At 30.5% G+C, this 24,517-nt stretch overlaps 1 protein-coding gene across 3 annotated transcripts in view; it reads right to left on the bottom strand.

Moving 5' to 3' along the window:
• The window catches only part of LOC118181836 (cell adhesion molecule Dscam1-like), a 1,419,238-nt gene that overhangs the window by 799,028 nt on the left and 595,693 nt on the right, over nt 1-24,517 (bottom strand). The window lies entirely within an intron of this gene.

Raw genomic sequence — 24,517 nt, 5'->3', positions numbered from 1 at the left:
GCCTGTTGAATTAAGATTTACTAAATACTCATTTAGTCGATGCTCTTAAAATGCGCTAGTCTACAGCATCTACAATTTCCAAGCAACATTACTTAAGATATATTTTGATTTCCGATGTTTTCCAACACAGTGTTTTTTTCTTTCGCTTTTGAGTCCTTCTTTATTTCCAAAAATCCTCTAATTCACTTAATTTGTTCAGCGATTTATTATTTGTATTTGAAAAACGCTTCTTATGCTAATAATAATCCTTCAGAAGTTTCATATGTTAAAAAAATATCATAAAATTCGAATAATAACAGGTCATAAATTAAGAAAAATAATTTTTCGTTGTTTATTCCAATTGAGCAAATATTTTCCCAGAAAACAGGAAAATATATTGAAGCAGAGAAACCTGGCATGATAAAATATTTTTTGATGCTTAAAAGTAACATATTCTTAAAAAAGAATTTCAGGCGCTTCTATGGCGTATTCTATTATGCAAAATAACTTTTCTTACCAGAAAGTACGTGTCTTATAAAAGTAAATATTTGAAAACATTTCTGTAGCACGAAACTTAATAAAAATTGCTCAAAATCTCGTAAAGTAAACATTGCTTATTTTACTTCCTCTTTTTACAAGAAGTAGTATGTTTTTATAATATTTATGCTTTTATAACTTGAGTTCGTGCCTGTTAAAATAGACTAAAATATTCGGACTTTAAAATAATAGTAATGTTAAAAATTCTTGCACCATCAAGCAAGTTTATTTGGATAATATTACCTGCTGAGAGTAATGGAATACCTTTCTAGATATTTTCTGTAGTACCTGTGCATATAGTAGACATATAAAAAAGAAACAAATAAAACAAACAAGGAAAAAAAACTAATGAAGCTTTAAAGCTTACTTCAATTAAATGTAAAATGTAAAACTTACTTCAATTAAATGTAAAATGTAAAGCTTACTTCAATTAAATGTCTTTATTTCCAAATAATCTCATTTACAATTAAGATCCTCTGACAGTGCTTGTAGTATAATTATAATAATTCATAAAAGAATTTGAATTGTGTTTAGCAATGCAACGATGAGGTATACATTTTCCTTTGCGAAGTAAAATTAGTGATAATTATATTCATTATAAATTTCTCCTTTGGGGAAAAAATGTTTCAGCATTCCATATCTGGCGAGTAAGCAAAGAGCCTTAGCACTAAAATCTATTCTTCTATCAGAGTAATGAAGTTCTGTTAAATGTTAGGTCTAGCAATGTAAGATTTGTACTTTCTCATCAACCTGAAAAAAATATAACAAAGTAATTTATTTATTGTTTCATCTCCAGATTTTAATTTCCAGTCTGCAATTCCGTTCTAGTCAAAAACAATAATTAACTTCACCTACTTTATACTTAGCTCTCATTTTCTTTTCTGGTCTTGGAGGACATGGCAGTCTTCGATTTTTAGCGAAGCTTTTCAGAACATAGTTTTTTTTCCAGGATACGGGAGTTTTCTTTTATTACTGATTTTTCTCGAACCATTCATATTAATTATAGTTATTACTATGAGCATAATTTTGAATTCTGACATTCTAACTAAATGGCAAAAGGTGCTAAACATACTTTCAATTAAGAGATTTCTAGGATGGATTGGGTTATTTGAATTGTGGCAAAGCAGAAATCATACTAATGCTATCGGCCTAAGAGGCGAAAAGATGCCTTCTGCTAACATTCTCCTTTCTAAATTTTCAGGATACAATCATAATGCAAAAAATAATGTGTATAATCAGTGGCTTCATTACATTGAAGATTTAATAGTACAAAAAGCAATCAAAAGTAAAACAGTTTGTGCACGAAGAAGCAACAAATTTTTTTATAAAATCATTAAAACATTATATTTTTACAACACATTTAAATTTTTATGGTTTTAAAATCTATCTCCAGTTGCAGAAAATATAATTCCTATCACTAAGCCTTAAATTTCAGTCTGTAAGATAGTTCTGATGTTTTATCCTACTAATAATTCTATGGATTATTCTAAATTCCTATTTTTGTGTTTGGATAAAAAAATAAAATTTCATCACTTACTGCCTGTTTTTTCCTTGATTTAAAAAAAAATGCGTATTGTTCACGTCATTCAAAGCGGATGCAAATAGAGATGATGCTATCATTTCAATAATATATATGGGGCGTTGTAAACACACCCTTTCCACTACCAAAGTGATCTTCTGACACATGTCACATCCCCACCTAAAGTACGTAACAGCTGCCGTTGACAGCGAATGATAAAAATTCTTCGTATCAGGAAATTAGAGCGCTCATGAGTAAAAAAAAATTCTTATACATGAATCGGTTTTTAGGAAACAAAGCATTATTTAGTAAACCGAAATGAGTTCCAGATGTGTACACATAGAAAATTGAAACTTTGAGAGAGATCGCTTAAAACTTAAATAAAATAATGTTATCTATTTAAAACAATTAAACTTAAAACAAATAAATGCGATAACAATATTTACCTAAATACATAAAAATGCAATATTCCTTTAACATATTCTTCAGAAAATAATACCTCGCAATTCTGTAGTCCATATTCATTTTATGTGTATGCAATTTTATTTTAAATAAGTTAAGTGCAAGGTATTAATTTAAGTAGGATAAATGGGATTTAATTAGAATAAATAGAATTTAAGAAGAATAAATAGAGTTAAGAAGATTTACTCTGAATCAGCTTATGTTGAATAAGCTTAAAGGTAGCACAGGATCGGAATTTTTAAGTAGGATAATGAATTAATGTTAAAAATATGTCGCGATAACTTATCCCTACTAATTAAATTTTACATTATAATATGCATTAAATTTAGTTTAAATTAGTTAAGTAGTATCATTGATTAATCCACCTAATGTTATTCAATTTAATGCAAGTATTTTCATCTTGAGCAAGATAATTTAAAAACTCAGTGTCTTTTCTGACGTTTCCGTACTCTGTCCAATATTGTAATATCAGTAACAGTAACGAAAAAAAGTTCAAGTAAAAAAAAATATGATAAAATATAACCTAATAGAGATGAAAGACAATAAATCAAGCAGATATGCAATGAGAAGCTTAGAATTGTATTCTACTTTGAGCCAGTTCATTAAATGCTTTCTATAAACAATGCTAACAGTTTTAAAAGCTAAATATGTTTTAGTAAACAAAGCATAGAATTTTCGGAATTTGTCTAACTGCGCTTTTATCACCATACGCCTGAAGAAAATATTTCGTTTGACCATTAAATGAGAACCTGCCTTTCGAAATGACAACAAAAGCAGTGAAAAGAAGCAAAATATATATACTAATTTGTTCCTTCCTTATTTTCTAAACAAATAAGCCTGTTCATTTTAAAGTTTCCTGATGTCCCAAAATTTAACTGAAGTCTTTCTGCTAATCGTTTCCTGTTCATTGTTACCTTCAAATAATTTTTGGCAATTTTTAATAAATTTTAACAGGCCTGGAACATTCTTATCACTTCTGTGATCATATATATAAAGCCCACCAGCTGTAATATATCATTTCTGTATTCTTCAGTAACTGAAAAATGAGAGTTGGTTTCGTCTGCACGATTTATTTTTGCATTCTTTCCTTACTGTCAATCTAGATATAGTACCTATTTCTGAAATAATTTTGTTCGCTGTTAAACCTGTTTTTGTAAATTTCTACTTCTTAGAACTCTCCTAGGACTCTCCTCCCTCCACTGACCATCTCATCATCTAGAATGATTCCAAGTTTACAACGAAGGAGTTGGGCTTCATTTTCTAATATGAAGGCCCACCAAGTAACACAGTATTAATTTTATCATTTTTATAAAACTATTTACCCTTCATTTAGAATTTGATTAAATTTAATTGCTAAATTAAAGCTCCCAATTCGCATTTAAGTTTAAACTATCTGGTTATAGTTGGGGTTGAATGGATGAAAAATACAAATGAATTAATTTTCCAGTTACCCGATGGCTATTTTTATTGTATTATTATGCAAAAATATAAATTGTTGTTTTATGCAGCTGATGTTCTTGAGTTAATTTCTTTGAATTAGTTTTGCTTCCCAGAAACATAACATCAGAAATAAAATCTAATAGCAATGAAGAAACTCTGAAGTGATATACTGATAATAGTTCATCTATTTTCTTTCAAATTTTATTTAATTCGCAGGGCCCATTTTATACATATTTATGCATTTCTCTATCAATGTTATGTTAATATAATATATTTATGCATTTCTCTATCAATCTTATCTATTTATGTTAATGCATAATTTTTAAAATTTGTATAGTTTTCTCGTTGGAGAACCATTTGTGTTCAACAAAGTAAAGGCTTACTTCACGGAATATTCACCATGTTATATAAAAACAAATTGTACATGCATTGCTTTATTTACGTATTGAATCTCTGAAAACTCTTCTGCTGAAATTCAAATTACGCCAATTATCTTTATTCAATTTATTACGTTTTGAACAGCAGCCGAGCGGTAAAGCCGTTGAATACTTGTAATTCAGTCCGGGCTCGAATCTCTGCAAACGGGATGGCTGCATTGGCATTTTAATGGTTTTCCCCGTGTTTAACGTGCATAAGAGCCAGTTTCCTTTAGAAAGTCCTCCACGAAAGCAACCTTCCATTTAGGCAGACAGCCCTCGAGTCTTTGCCATAATCAAATGTACCAAACCAAATTTAATCTCTAGTCTTTAGTCAAACTGAAACGAGTCACTTTTACTGGGCGTGTTAGTTTACCCAAAGGACATATTTAATCAATTAAAATGGGAATATATAAAGGTAATTTTATACAGGAAACCACAGAATGAGCATCTGTTCCATCTGAAAGACATCTGAAAGACAGCTTTTTCTGTTCATTTAGAGGCTTATTAACAAAATTCTTTGGGCACAACATGTTCATATAGTGGTGATTTAAATGTTGAAGAGAATGTTTTACATTTTTGTAAAGAATGTTACACTGTTGCAAAGAATGTCACATTTTACAGATATTTTTCTGAGAAGTATAAAATTTTGTTACAGGTAAAACGAAGAAAATAAATAATAAATAAATACTAAACTAATAAAATAATAAAATAAAAATGTAATTTTACATAGTAGTAATTCAATAAATTGCTTGAACAAAATAAGTTTAGTACAACATAATGTATTCAATTTTTATTTTTATTTTCAGCACATGCGCCAGCGTGTGACCAATAAATTCCGAAGTAATAATACCGATGTTTAGAAATAATCGACCGTAGTTCTAGGAAATTTCAAAATGAAAAGCTCCAGAATCTCTGCAATCATTTCACTAAATCCAATATCCTTTCATTTCAACCCTTCACAATGTTATTCTAGTCATTGACAATCAAAGTGAGTGATAATTTGCGGTACAAACACTTCAAGTGATTTCCCTACTTTAATTTCAGAAGAGACACCGTTTCATTAAAGATTCGAATAGTGAAGTTGCTGACATGTTTTATCGTGCTTACCACTTCCTGCTGTTCTGTAGTCTCCGAACACTGAGCATTAATTCTTAGATTTCAACTGCGATAATTACCTCAGTGGCTGTAATCATATGCCGGGACTTGTGAGCGGTGCTTATGGTGTCAACGGGACGAGAGAATATATTACTCGAAAACGTATTCCCATTTATTTTACAATAGCCAGTGCTCGTCTAAGTATCATTTTAGGCACACATGCTGCATAAATTCTCTTAAGTAGGTCTTGAAACAAACAAGATGTTATCTACTAAACATTCCAACTGATTTACAGCACAAGTTTACCATTTCCTTATTTATTTTATTTAATTATTTTTATTTTACTTATTTTTTTAAGGGAAAATCGCTTTTTGTCGCGTGCAGTTTGCTTAAGACATTTCTAGAGTCCTAAATTATTCAACAAGTCACGAATTTCTCTATTGATGTGGTATAAGTTTTCCGAAGAATACTAATTAGCACTAATTTATTCATTAATGATAAAGATGTTTTCTTGTGTTTTAAAAAGAATGAGAAATAACAGCTGTGCAATTATATCTGTTTTGTCTTGTGAGAGACGGTGTATGTCATAAAAAAAAAACTATCCGATTTCTTTAAGCGCATCAGATTTCGAATTACTAATAATAAGGATAGCTTTAGGATAACTGCCAAATTATTTTAACCTGATTCTAATTATTTAAACCAAAGAGTTAAGCAAATTATGGTAAATTACAATAATGATTGACGAGCGGTAAGTGAAAGTAACTTTATTATTCATATATATATATATATATATATATATATATATATGTAAGATAACAATGTATGAATCAGAATTATAATATAACTATAAACATTAATTCTTCCTCTCTATTCTAAAATCGTAATAACTTATCTGCATTGCGTCATTCAAATTAATCATGCGATCTTACGTAACCGTTAATACCAGATGCCTCTTGACGACCAATCACCGAATTGTAAACCAAAACTTTTTTCTTCGCATGCTTCCATCTTTCATAACGACGCACTTCAGCTTTGCTCTTTACTCTGCTAAGATGTAATTTCGCTGGCTTGCTTTCTATCTTAAAAATATATTAAAATTTAAATCTTGTGTGGAAAGGCACGATTAGAGTGCCAAGTGATTGTGGCCACAAATATCAATTGGAAATAAAAATGGAATTAAAACTGCCTCGACTGCCAAGTTCTTTAAATACTACGCAAGCAAAAATCTTCTTCAATATGCGTCTTTAGATCACAGCATCTACAGTGTTCCGTCATTTCCTTTGCTTTTAATATTACAATTAAGCCAGTAGGATAGTTTCCTGCAGCCTGAAACCTCAATGGAAAATTTAATTCAGCTCTTCAAATCATCGTTTTGTGATAAATCCAAGATAATGTGAAAGAAGAGAAGTTCGAATGCCTAGTGAAAAGGAAAATCATCAGTGAATTACTGTTTAGGAATTAAGCATTACAGTTTGTTCAAGGTCGATCTGAGTTCGTGTTTGCAAGTATGTGCGACAGAAAATTATTTGCACTTCCGCTTTTACAACAGCTCAAAAATTATTACATTCGTGTGAATCTAGCTCAGGAAGTAAATAATTTAATGTGCTGCGGATTCTATAGTTTTCATTTCAACTTTGGTTAAAATTTCTGCAATTTGTTTTGAGAAAATCTGAAATTCTTTTTCATTAATTTTTCTAATTTTTCATAATTATGTGTGAGCAAATTAAGTAACGAATTTTAAGCTATTTAAATTATTCATAGGGAAGGATATTAAGATAAGTTTTTATGTTTTTGAAATTTTGTTGAGATTTTTAATACGAATTTTATAATTATTCTAAAAATAAAGATGTTAAAAATAAGTAAAATTATTACAGATACGTAATATGAAATTATGGTAAATGCATGTTAAATTTATGGGTGATTGTATGTTAAGTATAGTGTATGTCGAGGGAGTATTGGTTCCTTCAACAGAGGCCTGTTATTACCTCTGTACAGTTGTTCCTTTTACCCTCTTCATGCAAGATAATGTTGGAGGCTCTCATTTTATGAGTGTTTGTAATTTTTTTATATTATTATTATTATTATATTTTTTTATTATGGAATGTATTAGTGCAGTTCTCAAAGGCCAGTTACCTTAATGCAAGGAACGGAGGCCTTTTCAAGTAACTGCCTAGGCACCCTGGGCCACCAGTGCAGAGAACACACTGGTTAGCTCAAGAGGACAGCCCTATTGATGGATATGTTTGTTTAGAAGTATTGCGAGGCTTCCAGTTTGGTAAAATCAGGAATTGTAAATGAAAGATGATAACGATGAAACCATAAATTCTGAAAATATTAATCCTATTATTTATGATGTTAAATTATAATTTATCAGTATAGAAATAAGTATCATAAATATTTATGTGCATTACATTTAACTATAAGTAATGATTATGTAAAAGGTTTTGTGATATTCTGCAATAACAAGAACCTTCCCTGAAGAATTATGATTATGTGAATTCTGAAACAAAAAGTCTTTGGACTGAAATGCTAAAAAATTCAATAGGACTCTAAAAATTAAAAATTTATTAAAAAAATTAATTTATCTTTATAAATTATACTTTACAGAACAAAAATTTGATGACTTATGTTTTTTTTTTTAACATTTGCTAGTGCTTTAACTCTTTCTCTTTAAAAAGGCTTCTCTGTCGCTATGCCTTTTTCTTTTTGAAGGGGGAAATATGTAAGATAACAATGTATGAATCAGAATTATAACTATAAACATTAATTCTTCCTCTCTATTCTAAAATCGTAATAACTTATCTGCATTGCGTCATTCAAATTAATCATGCGATCTTACGTAACCGTTAATACCAGATGCCTCTTGACGACCAATCACCGAATTGTAAACCAAAACTTTTTTCTTCGCGTGCTTCCATCTTTCATAACGACGCACTTCAGCTTTGCTGTTTACTATGCTAAGATGTAATTTCGCTGGCTTGCTTTCTATCTTAAAAATATATTAAAATGTAAATCTTGTGTGGAAAGGCACGATTAGAGTGCCAAGTGATTGTGGCCACAAATATCAATTGGAAATAAAAATGGAATTAAAACTGCCTCGACTGCCAAGTTCTTTAAATACTACGCAAGCAAAAATCTTCTTCAATATGCGTCTTTAGATCACCGCATCTACAGTGTTCCGTCATTTCCTTTTCTCTTATTATGACATATATATATATACACGCGTGTGTGCGTGTAAATGTAATAGGCTTGTAATATGATTCCATTATTTTGCGATTGGAACTGCAGTAATGTTTAGTGATTCGTATAATAATAGGAATTTATTTTGATAAAGGTAATCAATTTCGCTGCGGCAAAATGTTCGAGGATTATGTTCTCCCAGAAATGTTTTAGCGATGGCCATTTCTAACGTAAACGAAAAACTCATGTCTGAAAATGCTCATGTAATGAAAATTTAGGGTATATGTCACCTGTAACCAATCTGTCTCGTTGGATATAAATAAGTATAATAGATGTATCAATTTGCAGACAATAACCTTTTGTTATGCATGTGTTTTTTAGACTCACGAATTAGAAACACACTGTAAAGTAATTCGTTGTAATGCAATGCATTTTAGTTATTATTACAGTGAGGAAAATTTTGTTTTGAGTTGTGATGTGAATTTAAAAATCTTGGAATGAGTATTACTGAGTAAATAAATTATAGTGTTTCTTGAATGTGCATATTGGTTCCAATTAGTTTTTGTTATATGTGAATTTTTCTTTTAATTCCCGAGTATCAGTGAAAGTCTAGGGCTGTTATTGCTGCGGACTGCAAATTGAAAGTGTCGAATTGCATTTCGCGAAAGTGAGTGCTTTTTATTTTTTGCGCCACTGACGGTCACTTAGCCGACTTAGGCTTGACCCCTAGTAAGGCCGAAAGGAGTGACCATTTTGTTATGGAAGTACCTAATAGGGAGGCTATCGTTGCCTCCTATGAAATTACAACCCCGTTTTCTCCGGGATTCGAACCCAGGCTGCTTACTGCTTCGGTAAAGCAGTAAGTTTCTTTAACCAATACTTTCTGTGTAGCGGAAAAGTGATTGTAATCAATCTTATATATGTTAATTCTGTAGTGTTACTTTTATAATTTTTTGAAAATTGTTGACGTCCTAATGCAGTTCGTACATGAGTTCTGTTTTTGGTACGATATGGAAACGAAAGTAATATGACGGCTGAAAATTATTCTCTATTTCCGATTTATTTTATTAAAGTTTGCGTTTTACTAAGTTTCAATTTTATAAATTTCATTTTATGTAATGAAGAAGGTAATAATTACAGAAAATCATCACTTCTTTAAGTATGAAAATGTTCTTCTAATCAGCATTGCAACAGAAGTACTAATGATATCGTCTTTTTATGAGGCTTTCCAATCCTAATCGTGTAGAAACACATTCAACGCATTTAAATCTTTGGTTAAGAAATCCGATCTCATCATCACAACTTACAAAAATTCTGGGACTCCTAGGAATAAAATGTTCAATCTTTCGAATTTCAAAAGCCGATAATTAAAATAATCAAAAACCGATAATTAAATTTGTAAATTATAAGTAAAAACATTGGTACGTTACATTTGAAATTCTGTCTACCTAAATTTCGAAGATTAATTTTCGATTTGTTGAATAATATAAAGAATGTAAATACTATCGTGATTATTCTCACTGTTAAACAAGCATATGCGAGAAATATTTAACGCTAAAATAAGTTCTATATAAAATTTTTATTAGAAAACCTCATGGAAACTACAACAAACAGGTATGCGTGAAGAATTTAATGAGAATAAGGTATATAGCATCAACATATCATTTCAGGTTTCAATATTTGAACCAGCTAAAAGATTAAAGAAAATAAAATAAAATAAATAAATACAGAAATCAAGTTATATTAAACTGTGTAAAAATAAAGCACTTAGTTAGAGAAAATTTATTGTTTGCAATTAATTGTAATTATTGTTCAAGTAAAAATTAAAAAATACGAAAAACATGGGAATGTAAAGCTACAAATTAATTTGTATTTATTATCCGTTTCATAATTATTTTGACAGAAATTCTTTTTTCAGCATATATTTCAGCAATATTATTGAAAGCATACTAATATGTATTCAGTTATAGTGCTTTAATACTATTCAGTGCCTATATAATATTCATCTGCAACTTAAAATAACACCGAAAAGATTTATATTGCTGAAAGAACTTTTAATAATTTAGTGTCTATTATTTCAAAAAGGAAAAAGGCCCGTTCGATTGTGAAGAAATGTTCAAAAACTGTCTTTGGAGTTCTATCCAGCAGATGCACTTGAAAGATTATGCATCATGTATTCATGCATGTGTTATCTGCGTGCTACATTTTATTCAGGCACGTTTAAATCGATATTTTTTCCTTAAGAGGACTTCTGCCGTTCCATTCTTCCATAAAATGTCGACGCCGAAATGCTAAAATGTAAGTTCGATAAATTTCAAGAGAGTGATTCCGAAGTTTGAGCTTCTGAAATGGCTCCATAGTAATAAATACATTCTTTAAGATGGAAACTGTAGGTAAGAAATTTCAAGTATTTTATAAATCCTGCATTCGTGAGTCTCTTTTATACGGGTTTTGCACGAGTCTAATTTCTTTTTTATTGGTTTGACTTAAGTTTGTCGTTTCCGTATTAGTAATCCTAAAATGCTAGGAATGTATTCTCATTTCATTATACAATATCTGAAAAGAAGGAGTGCAGATTATTTAACATAATAATTCTATATTACGGAAATCTAAACTAAACATTGAAAAATCATTCAGAATTAAAAATATAACTAATGTAATAAGAATAGAATCAGCACATATCCCAATACAACAATTTTACGAAACATAACAAAAATAAACGTAAGGACAAATTATTTGAAAGTATAAAATCTATCTAGGTACTGTGGTTTTTCTCACAGTGAGAAAACCATTCATACACATATACATGCATATTTCTCATTATTTAATTTCTTTGAAAATAATACAGAGCAATAATATTTGGTGGTAATAATTTAGAAAGTAATTCACCGTTTAGAGTGAAACGATGCAAAATTATCCCATTTTGAGACTGACAGCCCCTTTAAAGATTAAAAAAAATATATTACACGATTCTCTGTTTCTTTCAATATTGATTTTGCTTTTTTATATACACTGGCCGCTTAAGAGCCTAAAAGAGATATTATACAAAAAATATGCATATACTATGACTTTAATGATGTGTAGTTTCATGGGTTCCATTTGCTTACTTTCATAAAAACATTTAATGCTTTTAATAATAATTCGAATAAATGTTTTGTTTTTTAATTAAGGTAATTTACCTAATCGTTTCAGTCCGGAGACTGTAGACAGATGCTTTAAAATTTCGTAAAAAGTAGTGATAAATAATGTATGTCATTGTATAATACCCTTATATGACAACGTTCAGAACTCAAGAAAGAATGAAATGAAGAAAATGGTTTTAAAGCATTTTATATTTCAGTGCATCAAAGCATCTTATAGTTAAATAGTTAAAATACGTAGAATGAAGTAAGAATCAACTTTGTTTTTCCCTTCCGATTTTCCCATTTCTGGAATGGAATTTCTCATTCAACATTTAGTATATATTGACTTGGTTTTTCTGATTACGGCAAAACCTCGAGGGATATCTGCCTAAGGGGACGGATGCCTTCGTGGAAGATTCTCTAAGGGAAAGTTGCTCGTATACACGTTACTCATGAGGAAAACACAAAAACGCCCATGCAGCCAGCCCGTTCGCGAGATTCAGAAAACGGATCTCTTGATTCTCAGCTGGATATGCTGACCTTTTATACTACGAAAGCATGGAAAGAGAATGCGAAATTTTAGTACAGATACATATTTTATTGTCACATACAATCTGATATTAAACAAGTAATCCCCATTTTGACGCATTCTGTAAGACAGAAAATAAAAAGGAGAGTATACATTGCATATTGCTTAACGTTTTAAAAAAGTATTTTTAATCATTTAAAATACAAATAAATGAAATATTCAATATGAATCACATTTTAAAAGCTGATTAAAATGCTAACAATGTAGAATCGTTAGGTTATATCGATGCAGGAACGGAGACATGTGCATTGCAATCGCCGAGATTTGATCCCCGGATTTGCCGAATACGAGCAAGTGTGCTTCCAGTTACACCACGAAGGCATGCGAAAAGGAAGAAATACCTCATATATTGCCCCTTTAAAGATCAACTGGAGTTTAAGGGAAACCAATTGCCAAATCCTGGTGGTAATCATTTATCGTCCATCAGCCTTTAGTTGGGATGCCATTAAAATTGAAACTATTAGTTAGTTAGTTGGTACAATTTCTCTATGGTACGAAACTATGAAAATCCGGAATTCCTTCGCTGGAATTCGAAAATCGGACCTCCCGAAGACTATGATTTCCAGTTACACCGCTAAGGTGCGTGTAAAGAATGGAGAAAATACCTTATAACAGTTTATATCTCAAAGTTCTGGTACTTTAGTCTCTTTCCATTGTTTTGTTTTATGTATTGAGACACATTTTTGTAACTAAATTATTGCAGTTGCAACAAATTCTGATAAATGTTAACATGTTTTCCCCTCTAGCATAAAAAATATCCTATTCACATATGGACTATTTGTTATTTGTTCTTTTTTGCCCCTTCATATATTTCTGTCTTCGATTTTCCCCGGAAAAGATGTGACGAAACCAATTTTCAAACGGAATAAACCACTTGCTTCATGCAAGTGTTGTGATTGGTTTACGGAGGAAATGTAAAGTATAAAAACAGTTATAGAAACACGCTTTTAGAAAAATCACTTTACGCACCGCTTTAAATAAAAGTATAGGCTTGAAAATATTGAATTATAGTGATGAAATGCAATGCAGTTCCTATATTCAAGCTTATTTTGTAAGCTCCTACCGTCTGTTCCCTGATTTAGGATTCAGGTTTGGATTTTATGGTTTATTACTCAATAAAATGGAATATTTGCTCATAATAATACGCTAGGGGGAGTAGTATCCTCAGATTACTGCCAATGGAATAAAGGTTTGTATTAAGGTATGGGCTAGCAAATAAGTGATTGCAGATTTTGTCGACAGATGATATTAGTACATTCTTTTGTTTTGTCAGCGACTTCATAGCACATAACCTATATTATTGTCTTGTTGTTTGGACTTCCACCTTTAAGTAGCAAGAAAATTGCATTGATTAATTATTTAATTTTCTTTTAATGGAAGACCAAAATGCACATTTCAGACTTATTTTATTGTATTATTTCCGAAAAAGCAGGAATGCATCGCAAGCACGCAAGAAATTATGTGAGAGACTTATATGAGAATGACATCTTGGAAGAAAGCAGTGCCAAAATTGGCTTGGCAGATTTCATTTTTCATTCAAAAATATGCAATGATCTGACCGTCCAGTTAATGAGAGTCATATCAAGGCCATTATCGATTCAGATAGTTGTAGAACAATGCGTGAGACAGCAGGAAAGTTCTCAATTTATCGCATAAATGCATTCGAAAAATTTAAAACAGCTTGGCTGTGTTAATTTACTGTGTCGATTTACTGATTCCTCATGAACTTAAGGAAACGGAACCAAATTGATCCATTTCTGAAAGGACTGATTACTGGAGAAAAATAGTGAATATTAATCGAAAGAAATCGTGACTGAAGCAGAATGAACCAACCCAGATAAAATAAAAAAAGGAAATCCCACCCCCCTGAAGAAAACGATTATGCTGTCAGTTTGGTGAAATTATAAGGGAATTCTTAACTTCTAAGTTTTACAAAGAAACCAAACACACAGTTTAAGCTCTGCGTTCAACAACTCACCCAACTGATCTATATAGTTCAAGAAATGTTGCCAGACTTGGTAAATTGCAAGGGTGTTGTTTCCCAACATAATAATTGCAAAGCTCCACGCATCTTTGTTCCCCCACCAAAATTTAATAGATCTAGGGTCTGTGTGTTGTCACATCCACCATATAGCTCCAACATATTTTGCTTTTTGATTTCTATTCATTTTGTTCCATGCAGAACTCCTTTAAAATGATAGAATTTTTAATTACGGTGATAATGTAAAATCTCATTTAATTGAGGTTTTTTGACGATAAAAATTGGAAGTTTTACGAACATGGAATTATGACACTCCTTGGAAGATGGCAAAATGTCATCGACATAAACGTTACGTTTCAAGTAAATTTTTTGAAATTTCCTTCTTATTTAAAATCTGCAATCACTTAGCACAACGCAATATTTTCAACAGAAAGGGTCGGATATTCCTTCTTGTTGGAAAATTAAGCAGTAATAAATAGCAGCTGATTCTGTTTTTAAAAAATATAAGACAATAATTTCTCGCTATTTAAACATTTTTAAGGGTAATGATTGAAACAGCCGTAATTTGGTTTGAAATTACTTATGGTTTGATATTACTTATAGATTACCTGGATTTAATCCAGTGGGGCTCGTGCTTCGCCCCAGTCATAATAGTTCTTGTTATTAAAAATGGTACTCTAAACAGAAATTTCAAATACAACATTAAACGCTATTTAAGCTTCCATTCATATTTATATCATTCATGAATAAGGTATAATTTAGTGAGGGTATATTCATTAGATCACAGTAGTAAAATAAATAAAATGCGAGCAAGTGATCCAGTAGGGCATTCTAATCAGAATAAATAATTTACCATATTAAAACTATTTAATAACATGCACGATCGAAATTTATCCTAATACAGAATCAGAAGTTTATTATTTCTTTTTTATACACATAACTATAATTAAATAGATAATATAAAGTAAAAATGCGGGTATATTAGCGGATATATATAAAAAAATGCGATGTAGTCCGTTTAAAGTTTTCCGTTTAAGTTTTTAATTCCTCTTCTTCAACAATCTTGACGTAAAGAAAGGCATAAATCTATGCTGCTAAAACATAGAATACAGCAGGTTTTTAACGCCCGTAATGAATTACGAAAGGGAATAAAATATTTAATGATTCAGAAACCATTCCGATTCACAACTTGATGATATATTGCTGCAAAGCAAAGAAGGGGCATACTAACGTAATATATTAACCATAAGGAAACGTAAAGTGAAAAGTTAATTTACGAAGGCAAGAACTCGAAGGGGAAACATTAATTTCATATTCTCAAACCCCGCAAAGAATTTAACGTACATGCTTCTCCTATCTCCAAGATACCGTCATCGCTTATAGTTGAAAATTTATGCCGAAAATAAATCCATCCCAGATATAAGATAATCCTGCATATCTTTCGCGAAAATGGGCCCTACTTGAGTTTTCGCAAAAGCCATTTGAAGCGAAACCGCAATTTCTCCATTCTTCTGTATCTTTTTCTTACGGGTTTTCTAACTATTGGTGGAATAGGTTTCAGCAAATGGAAACTTACTAAAGTCGAAGGAAAATAATCGATGACGTTTCATGTCAAAGTTAGAAATTTGAAGAAATTGCTTTCACGGAAGATTTGGCTTTTCAGCTTTGAAATAAACTGGGTTATTTACTGAAATCCATGTATTTCTAATGTTACCACAGCTTAACGTTTCAGAAAAGAGTAAATTTACTAAATAAACACTTGCAGTGTTAGATACATGCATGATAACACGTTTGTTGGAACACAAATAATTAAAATTAAAATTCTGTAAAGAATACTGTAAAGATAAAATAATGTTTCTTAATCGAAAAGCTAAAGACAGTTTCGAGAGGAAGGAAATTTTCCGTAATATTTAATAACTAGATGGTGGAGATTTTTGTGTTTTCTACTAAAGGCAAAGTCTAAATTTTTAAATTCGTATCAAATTTGTTAAATTCAGAACTGAGGTAATTTAGAAATAAGCATCTTTGGAAAAGCGTTATGTTAAACAGAGATAAAATCATCAATGAAATCAGTACCTTCTAACTGGAGGCAGTAACTGATTTTCATTCCTCATTTGTATCTCAATTCGCAAAGTTATTCTGTTTGTTTTAATTGTTCATTTCACATCCCTACTTGCTTTTCTTGGTATCAAAGATAATCGTTGCCGCAAATTAATTCCCAAACATTTGGGACTGTTTGTTTGCAGAAATTGGTTTTTCGTATTTGTATATGAATCGATCTTTGTTAGATGGGAATAAAAACATTAAGTGAAACGTAGATCACAAATTTTTATTTTTTAAAACTGTTTTAAGAAAAGACATTTTTCTCATTTTATATCAGTTATAGAAATTACGTTACGTGTTTTATCACAGATGGATCAAGAACAATATAATTTTCATTTGCAGTCTTCAAATTCCACATTTATTAGCATAAAATTCACAAATATAGCCTATAATCTAAATTCCCTACCAAAGTTATGTAATAATTTAGTTGAAACTTCAGAATCTCTAAGACATTCATTGTACTTATTTAAAGCAGCAGAAAAACAGTAAATAATTTTAAAGCAACTTAAAAATGTAGAAAATTGAATATCCACATTATTCTCAATTAGTTATTCCCAAATTTACTGCTTCTATCGCAGAATAAGTAATAAACAAACAAATTTCTTATAACAATATGAAAAACATATAAAAACACTGATAACAATAATCATAAAGCTGAATTTCTTTTTTTACGATAAATGAAAGCATATTTATGAGAAATTAATTTGATTCTTGACATTTACATCCTTAAAGCTGTTTAGAATAAGCAAATTCTTATCATACATACGATAAATAAAATAAGTGCTTCAGAGGAATAAAAAAAACTTGTTCTTCTGATTTCTGCTCTGGCTTAGTCTATCTTGCTTCTAATTTCTGAAACATTGAAACGACGGTTAAATTATTACTCATTATACTAATTTTAAAATCATCCCCCGCGTCCACTGTTAGTTGTGCTAAATTATGTGTATTCTCTCAAGAATAAAATTTTGTATTTCTTTTTATCTACTTGCACATTTGAAATTTAAGAATTTCTTCATATCCAGTGTATCTTTTTTGAAGTATCTCTTCTAGCGCACTCTGCTTAGGCATTATATTTTCTCCGCTGTTTTCTTAAATGAAAATATTCTATGAAACTGTCTTTTAACCTCAATGTATACTCAGCAATATTCCTAAGCATAATTAAAAAAAAATTGTTAATCAACGGTTAACTAACCACTACTGATTAATTCTCCACTTAAAGGAGCATGAAGATGTCTAGTTTTCATTCAAATATAATTTAGTTTCTCACTTATTAAAATTTAGGACGTAATTACCCTAGTTAGATTACCTTTCATTATTGTCTAATTGATATATTATTCCTTAAGTTTATTATTGCAGTCAATCAGAAAAATTTCCTATTCGGAAAAAAGCCCATGAAAATACGAGAGAATGAGACAGAAAGGTTAACTGCATTCGTTTCTTTTAGATAGTTATGCGCACTCTTCTGATTTTAGACTTAGGAGTTTCACTATAGACTACAAAAGATAATTTTGATATATGCTACCACTTATATCTAGCGACTCAATTCAAACTTCGAAAGCGGCCTTTTAATTTTCTTGATTGCCATTCTTTCCAATAACTTGTTAAACATTTAAGGTTTTTATTTGTTTCTCATTTATCTATAATTTTACAGATTTTTTTTTTTTTTTTTTTCAGTGAACTGAATAGTGAGTCAGCAACTTTGACCTTAAAACTGAAACTAATTACCAAAAATGAAGTACATCTTCTAAATATTTTCTTTCCTTTCCTTTCTTTTTCAGCTACAGCTAAATGAATAAATACATTTTTTTCTAAACATTAGTTTTCACGAACTTATAAGGTATTTCTCCCACTTTCTTAGCATGCTTTCGAGATGTAGTGGTCAGCGCACTCGGCGCGTATTCAAGAGGTCAGTGGTTCGGGTCCCGGCAAGGGCATAGCTCATTTTTCATGATTCCTGCTTAAAAAAATCCTAATAACTCTACAGTGGCGCCCTAACTAAAAAAGGTGATGGATGATGATTCTCCACCACCAGGATTTGGTGATTGGGTCCCCTAATCTCCAGTCGCCCTTTAAAAGGGGGAGTATATAAGGCATTTCTCCCGCCTTCTTAGCATGCCTTCGTGGTGTAGTGGCCAGCACGCTCGGCGCGTATTCGAGAGGTCCGTGGTTCGAGTCCCGCCGACGGCATTGCTCTAAAAACTTAATGTTTTCTCTTTATCATTCACTCTTACAATGGAATACTGTTATTCCCAATGGAGATTACTGTATTTCTGAAAGGGATGAAGTCTCTGAAATCTGGTAGAATTTTTTTCCCTCAGTAATCTTGCGGCTCATTTTCTTGTCTTCATCTACTTTAATTATACTCGGCTTTATCATTTAATTTTTATGTCATAAAACAAACTCATAGTTATTTTTAAATACATCAAATTTCAGTATTAGAGAATTTTAAATAAATTGTTAAAGTAACTTGCGATATAATGGTTAATCAGAAAAGGCTGATTTTTAGTTTATAATCATAATTAACAGACAATAAGATTTTCAATGTAGGTATAAATAAACTGATAAATGTTCCATTAATAATTTTCTGTGGGTTTTATTAACTTCGCTTCCAATCCATCATTCTACAAGAAATTTCTTCATTATGTGCACTAAATGACATAAGTTCACTAATGCCATCTGTGTGTTGTCCTTTGGTAAAACGTAAGATAGTTAAGTTTTCTTTCAGATTTAATCCTTCTGTTTTCGAGTAACAAACTAAGCAATTTGGAATAAATAAATCTAATTCTGCATTTGTATTATAATTAATTACAACCTGGAATCAAGAAATTACACTAGCTAGAATTATGAAAATTATCATATAATTTTCCTTTTCATGATAACTAGTTTATGTGTCTGTCCGCGCATGCGGCTAATCCCTTAAAAGGCTTAAAACCTTTATCTTCAATAAATTACACAATTAAATTTCCCCTGTGAAACGTATATTTGTTTCTTCCTGGTCTCTATTAGCAATATTTTGCTTCTCGAAGTTATAGAATCAGGTGTCTGAGGACAGAAATATGCAAATTCTAGATTTTGAATATTCTTAGTTATTCATAGTCTAGCGTTCTGGTAATATGTTAACTAGCTAGAATGTTACGTAGTTTATGACCGCAGCCATCATAATAATTTGCTTAGTTAAAATAATGTATACCAAGGGAAAAACAATTGAACTTTTTATTCGGTTTACTCTTTTGAAAGGACTGTATTAAAACTCAAGATTCTGCATAACATTTTGAACTGATAACTCAGAAATATAATACTAATATTAACAAATCAAGGTGTAGGTACTAGCATATTAGGAAATGGGCAAAAATGTGAGCGATTTAATACGTTTGCTATTCGTCAAGTTTCTTTGTCGCATACAGCTTTCTACACGCATACATCTTATAGGTGCAATGAATTCCTTCGGTAATTAGATTTATTTAATCAGATCAGAACAGCGGAGAGCTTCAATATTTAACCAGAAATCTCTAGTAGTATCTGAACGTCCTTAAATAAGAGTCAAAATTTCTTTTTTTTTTTTTCGCATTAGTTTGGGTCAGAACAAAAATTAAAGGAAAGAGAAAAAAAAATCAAAATAAAGCCGCGTTATTTAAACTCAACCCTTACAGTCTGTTCTTCTTAGAAATACAACAAAACATCCTATTTCAGAGTAAGTCACAAATATATTTCTTTACATTTGCTCTTTTTCGAGATGCAAATACCAAATATTTCTTGAAAAGAGACATTTGTACGTAATTTGTTTTGGTCTATAATTGTATTACAACATTAATAATTAGCTGGTAACATTTATGTAGTTACAAGACCTAAATATCTTCCAATTTCTGCTTTGAATATATACGAATTTTAATTTTCTACTCCTACGAATGCTCTGAAATTGAGACACAAGGAAATAAAGACTTCATTGGAGAGCCTCTTATTCTTCTACGCATTTTAATTTAGAGTAACTTGATTCTTAGAAAATGTTTCGTAATTAATCATCAAAACGGAAATTTTATTTAAACTGTATGTTTGCTATGAAATGACCAAAAAAAGAAAAATTAAAATAAACTTCAGTGATTCTAAATCACTTCTGTGTTTGCACACGCTCAAAATATGAAATAAAGTTTAACTTTTATGAGATCAATTCAATTCAGTGTTGGCATATCATACCCTTATATTTTTGCAGAATAAACCACATAATTAGGTATTGCATTTAAGTAATAGGTTTATTTCTTTAAGACTACTAAACACCGTAATATCATAATGTAGTAAACATACACATAGGAAAATAAGTATCTGACAGTGCCGTTAAATGTTATTTCTGCTTCGCATCTTACCTCAAATTGCACTTCTGACCTGACTTGCACTTCTGATGCTGAAGAACAAAGATCTAATTTCAGAGTGTTATTTTAACTCAAAAATACTTATTAAATATTAGAAAATCAAATGCTATAACATGAAAGTGTAAAGTATGAAAACAATAATAAATATACGCATACACATATGTAAAGGATTATTTATTAAGAAATATTGAAGGAAATGCTAAAAATATAACTTACTGAATTACCGTCATTTTGAATTTCTCCAGTATTTAAAAAAATAATATTTGTTAATAGACCAATTTATCCTGATAAATAGTTTCCCTAGATATTTTACTAAAATCAGTTTGAAAAGCGTATATTTATTTAAAAAATATAATAGGAGTATTTTTGTATTATGTTTTGAATGGCACATTTTAGGAAGAAAAATTTTCTACTGTTGTTTTTGCCCTTTTCAATCTACAATGTACTTTTTGCAAAGTTTGAATATGTGTTAAAGTGAAATATTTTTTACACTTTTGAATTACTTTCGAGATTCCTTTCGTATTCCACATGAATTAATATCATGCTATTGATATTTTGAATAGAAGCTCATGGTTACGGTAGTTGAAAGGTTAATTTTACAATATGTGTACAAAAAAATTCCACTTTTACTGTATTGGTGCAAGTTATAAGGCATAGCTCTATTTAAAGGCAATACATAAAACTATCTATTCTGGTTCGAAGATTGCTTTTCTGCAGCTGCAAAAACATTATTCTACAAACCCAGGAAAGTTTATTTATAAATGGCAGCAACCATATGTCTACTTTAAATAAATAAATACTTTTAACTTTCGCCAGCATTCTATCCCACTGAACAATCAAGAAAATATAGTTGTGGTCCAAAGCAAAACGCTTACATTTTTCATTTTACCATTCTTTAAATTATTTGACATCTTTTTTTATCATAATAATTATTAGAACGCGCATATGAACTCGCATTATAATAAACTCCTTTCCAAATTTTCTTTTGCAACAATGGTTGGGCGTTCACCAAAACAACAATCATTGCCGTGAAACTTTCTTCATCTGACAAACTTAAATGCAGACATATACATAGTAAACTTCCTCGTAAATTGGTGCAAGAGCGTGAAAATTATGAACAACGCATGCAAATCAGTCCATGTTCATTATCCAACGAACAACTACCGGTCACTCCGTTAAAAATTCTGCCTCGATCGAAACCATGTCATAAGTAAATAATTGGCGACGTTTGTGGTAATATATCAAATCCAGCCCCCCTTTAGGTGAGCTCGATGATCTATGTGAGCCCGTCCCCGAGCACGCAGTGTGCGTTGTGATTAATTGAACATGTAGGACTATTTCTCCAGGATTGATAGTCGCCGAACCGGAACTAAAAGTCGGATCTATTCTCCGCTTGGTAGGAGATACTAGTTGGCATATTTGCTTTAGTTTTGGAGAAGGCGGTTGAATAGAGAGATTACTAAGAAGGCTTAAGAATTTCCTGTATTCTGCTACATTCAGCTTCAGAAGCAAACATAGATAGAATACGCTGTTAGAAATAGTATCTGTATATTTTAACTGATACAACAGAAAACATAAATATGATTACATGCATTTTTGAATTATTTTATCCTAAGGCTACATCCATTACATTAAACTCGATAGTTACTTAGATCAAAACTCATACGGTATGTAAAGTACCTTGTCTGCAATGCGTGTCTTTTAAAAAATAAGTAAGCAGGGATTATTAATGAAATTGAATTGAAATGCTTTATTGAAGCATGGTAAGTGTTTAAAATGTTATAGTTCACTTTTAAAACAAACGTAATGAATCAAGTATATATTTTAATATATGGCATCCCCTCAGACTTCAACGGATCTTTCTATTCATAAAATAATCGCTCATACTCCCGAATTACTAATGGTCATTGTTCTGTTTTTGAAAACATTATTTCAAATTTTAATTTCTTGGGTATTATAGCATTCTTTGAAATGGTGGTTAACCATACATAGGGCAAACTAAGAAAGCTTTAACAATTTGCTCTCAGAAGCGCTTAAAAAAGAATAAGTAAATAAGTGTTACATAGAAAATAATGGTTGGTCCTTTAATCAATTTTTTAAGTTTTTTTTCGGCTACATTTTGTCGAAAATTTTCTTTACTTGGTAAGTCGGATACTTACGTTTTTCACATTCAAAAATAGTTATCAATACTAGATAATGATGCTTTTATTTAAATGATGCTAGCTAATGATGCTTTTTTTAAAAGTGCGAAATCTTTAAGGGCCATATTTTATATTCTTTCATTGCATTATTTCTGTTTTTCCTGACAAATGAAGCTTAGATTCTTTTCACATTTTTAACTATCACTCTTTCATTTTTGTTACTTAAAAAACGAATTTATAAACTACTATTTTTCTTTTTGAAATTTTTTATTTTGATATTCGAATGTTTTTTTCTCTTTGGAAAAATATACTCCAAATGAAGATATCTTGTTCATTATGTGAAAATACATAACGTTTTCCTATAAAACTAGCATTAATTTAGTTCAGTTTTCTATCCTAGAACCTAACAATATTTTACATTCCTTCATTTCTGAAGAGGAAATAATTTCTAAAATCTTTCCATTCTCTTTGTGTTAAAATTTGCATAAATATGGAGGGGGAAAGAAAAATATTCTGAGTTCCGAATGAAAGCTTCCTTGAGAAAAATGTAAATTCAACAGTCCGGGAATATAATTATGCAGCACTGTCGAAAAGCTACTTTTGGGTTGTTTTACGTTTAAACAAGTGTAGCAATATACCATCTAAACTGCGACACACTTAGGCGCATTTCATAACCTCATTTCTGGCATATTTATAGATTAAAGTTAATTCTTTGCGTTAAATTTAGGCCATCACGTTTAAACAAATAAATCTGATAAAACAAGCTGCCTTCCACGTAATACAATCATACTGCATTTCCAATGTATATATAAATATTAATGAAGGTGTTTTCTAAAGTGTCTGAAGTGTTGAACTAATCTGAAACAAGTTTCTACTTTTCCATGTAATGAAACTTTTGTAATTCTTTTACTTAATCCACTTTTAAGGCTACGTGATTGTGTTGCTTATAAGAAATTCCTTAAATATCGTTTGTTCCGGCAGGCGCTGCAATGCAAATAAGTAAAATAAATAAAAATCAAATATTGCATACATCAGATTAAAGTAAACTATATGGAATTTAAATAATGCTTGGCAAGCATTAAAGAATAAAAATTTAAGATAAAACTTAAGATGAAAATGCATTCATAAACAAGTAAAAATATAAAATCATCAAAAAATTGGAAAGAAGGAAAATATAATTACCGGCAGTTTCTTGCATTATTTGTTCACATTTAGGTCTATTATCTGATGCCTTTTAAGACTTAAATCTAAGTATTTCGTTACTTTAATCAGAATCTGGTTAAATTAAACAGGCTGATAAGTATTAATTAGAAGTGGACCAGCTGTTCGGTCGGTGGAGTAAAGAGCAAAAAGAAGAATCTGGCTAAAGAAACTCTTGAAAATTGTTTTCTTGAAGAATACCTTCGACTGATTTTATGTTAATATTTTATGGAGTTTAGCCACACAGACATAAATTAAATTAATTTAATATTAAAAACTGCCATATTTTCGTTTTGCGATACTTCGAAAGAAAGTTTAAATGCATTGAGTTCTTCACATTGTTTTCTGCATCTTTGTGAAGATAAATTTAGAAAGAAAATAAAGGA

Source organism: Stegodyphus dumicola, chromosome 5 (assembly GCF_044657685.1).
Source record: "Stegodyphus dumicola isolate Sdum_Otavi_A_Nest chromosome 5, ASM4465768v1".
NCBI lineage: Eukaryota > Metazoa > Arthropoda > Arachnida > Araneae > Eresidae > Stegodyphus > Stegodyphus dumicola.
This window is presented reverse-complemented; position numbering and strand designations above follow the sequence as displayed.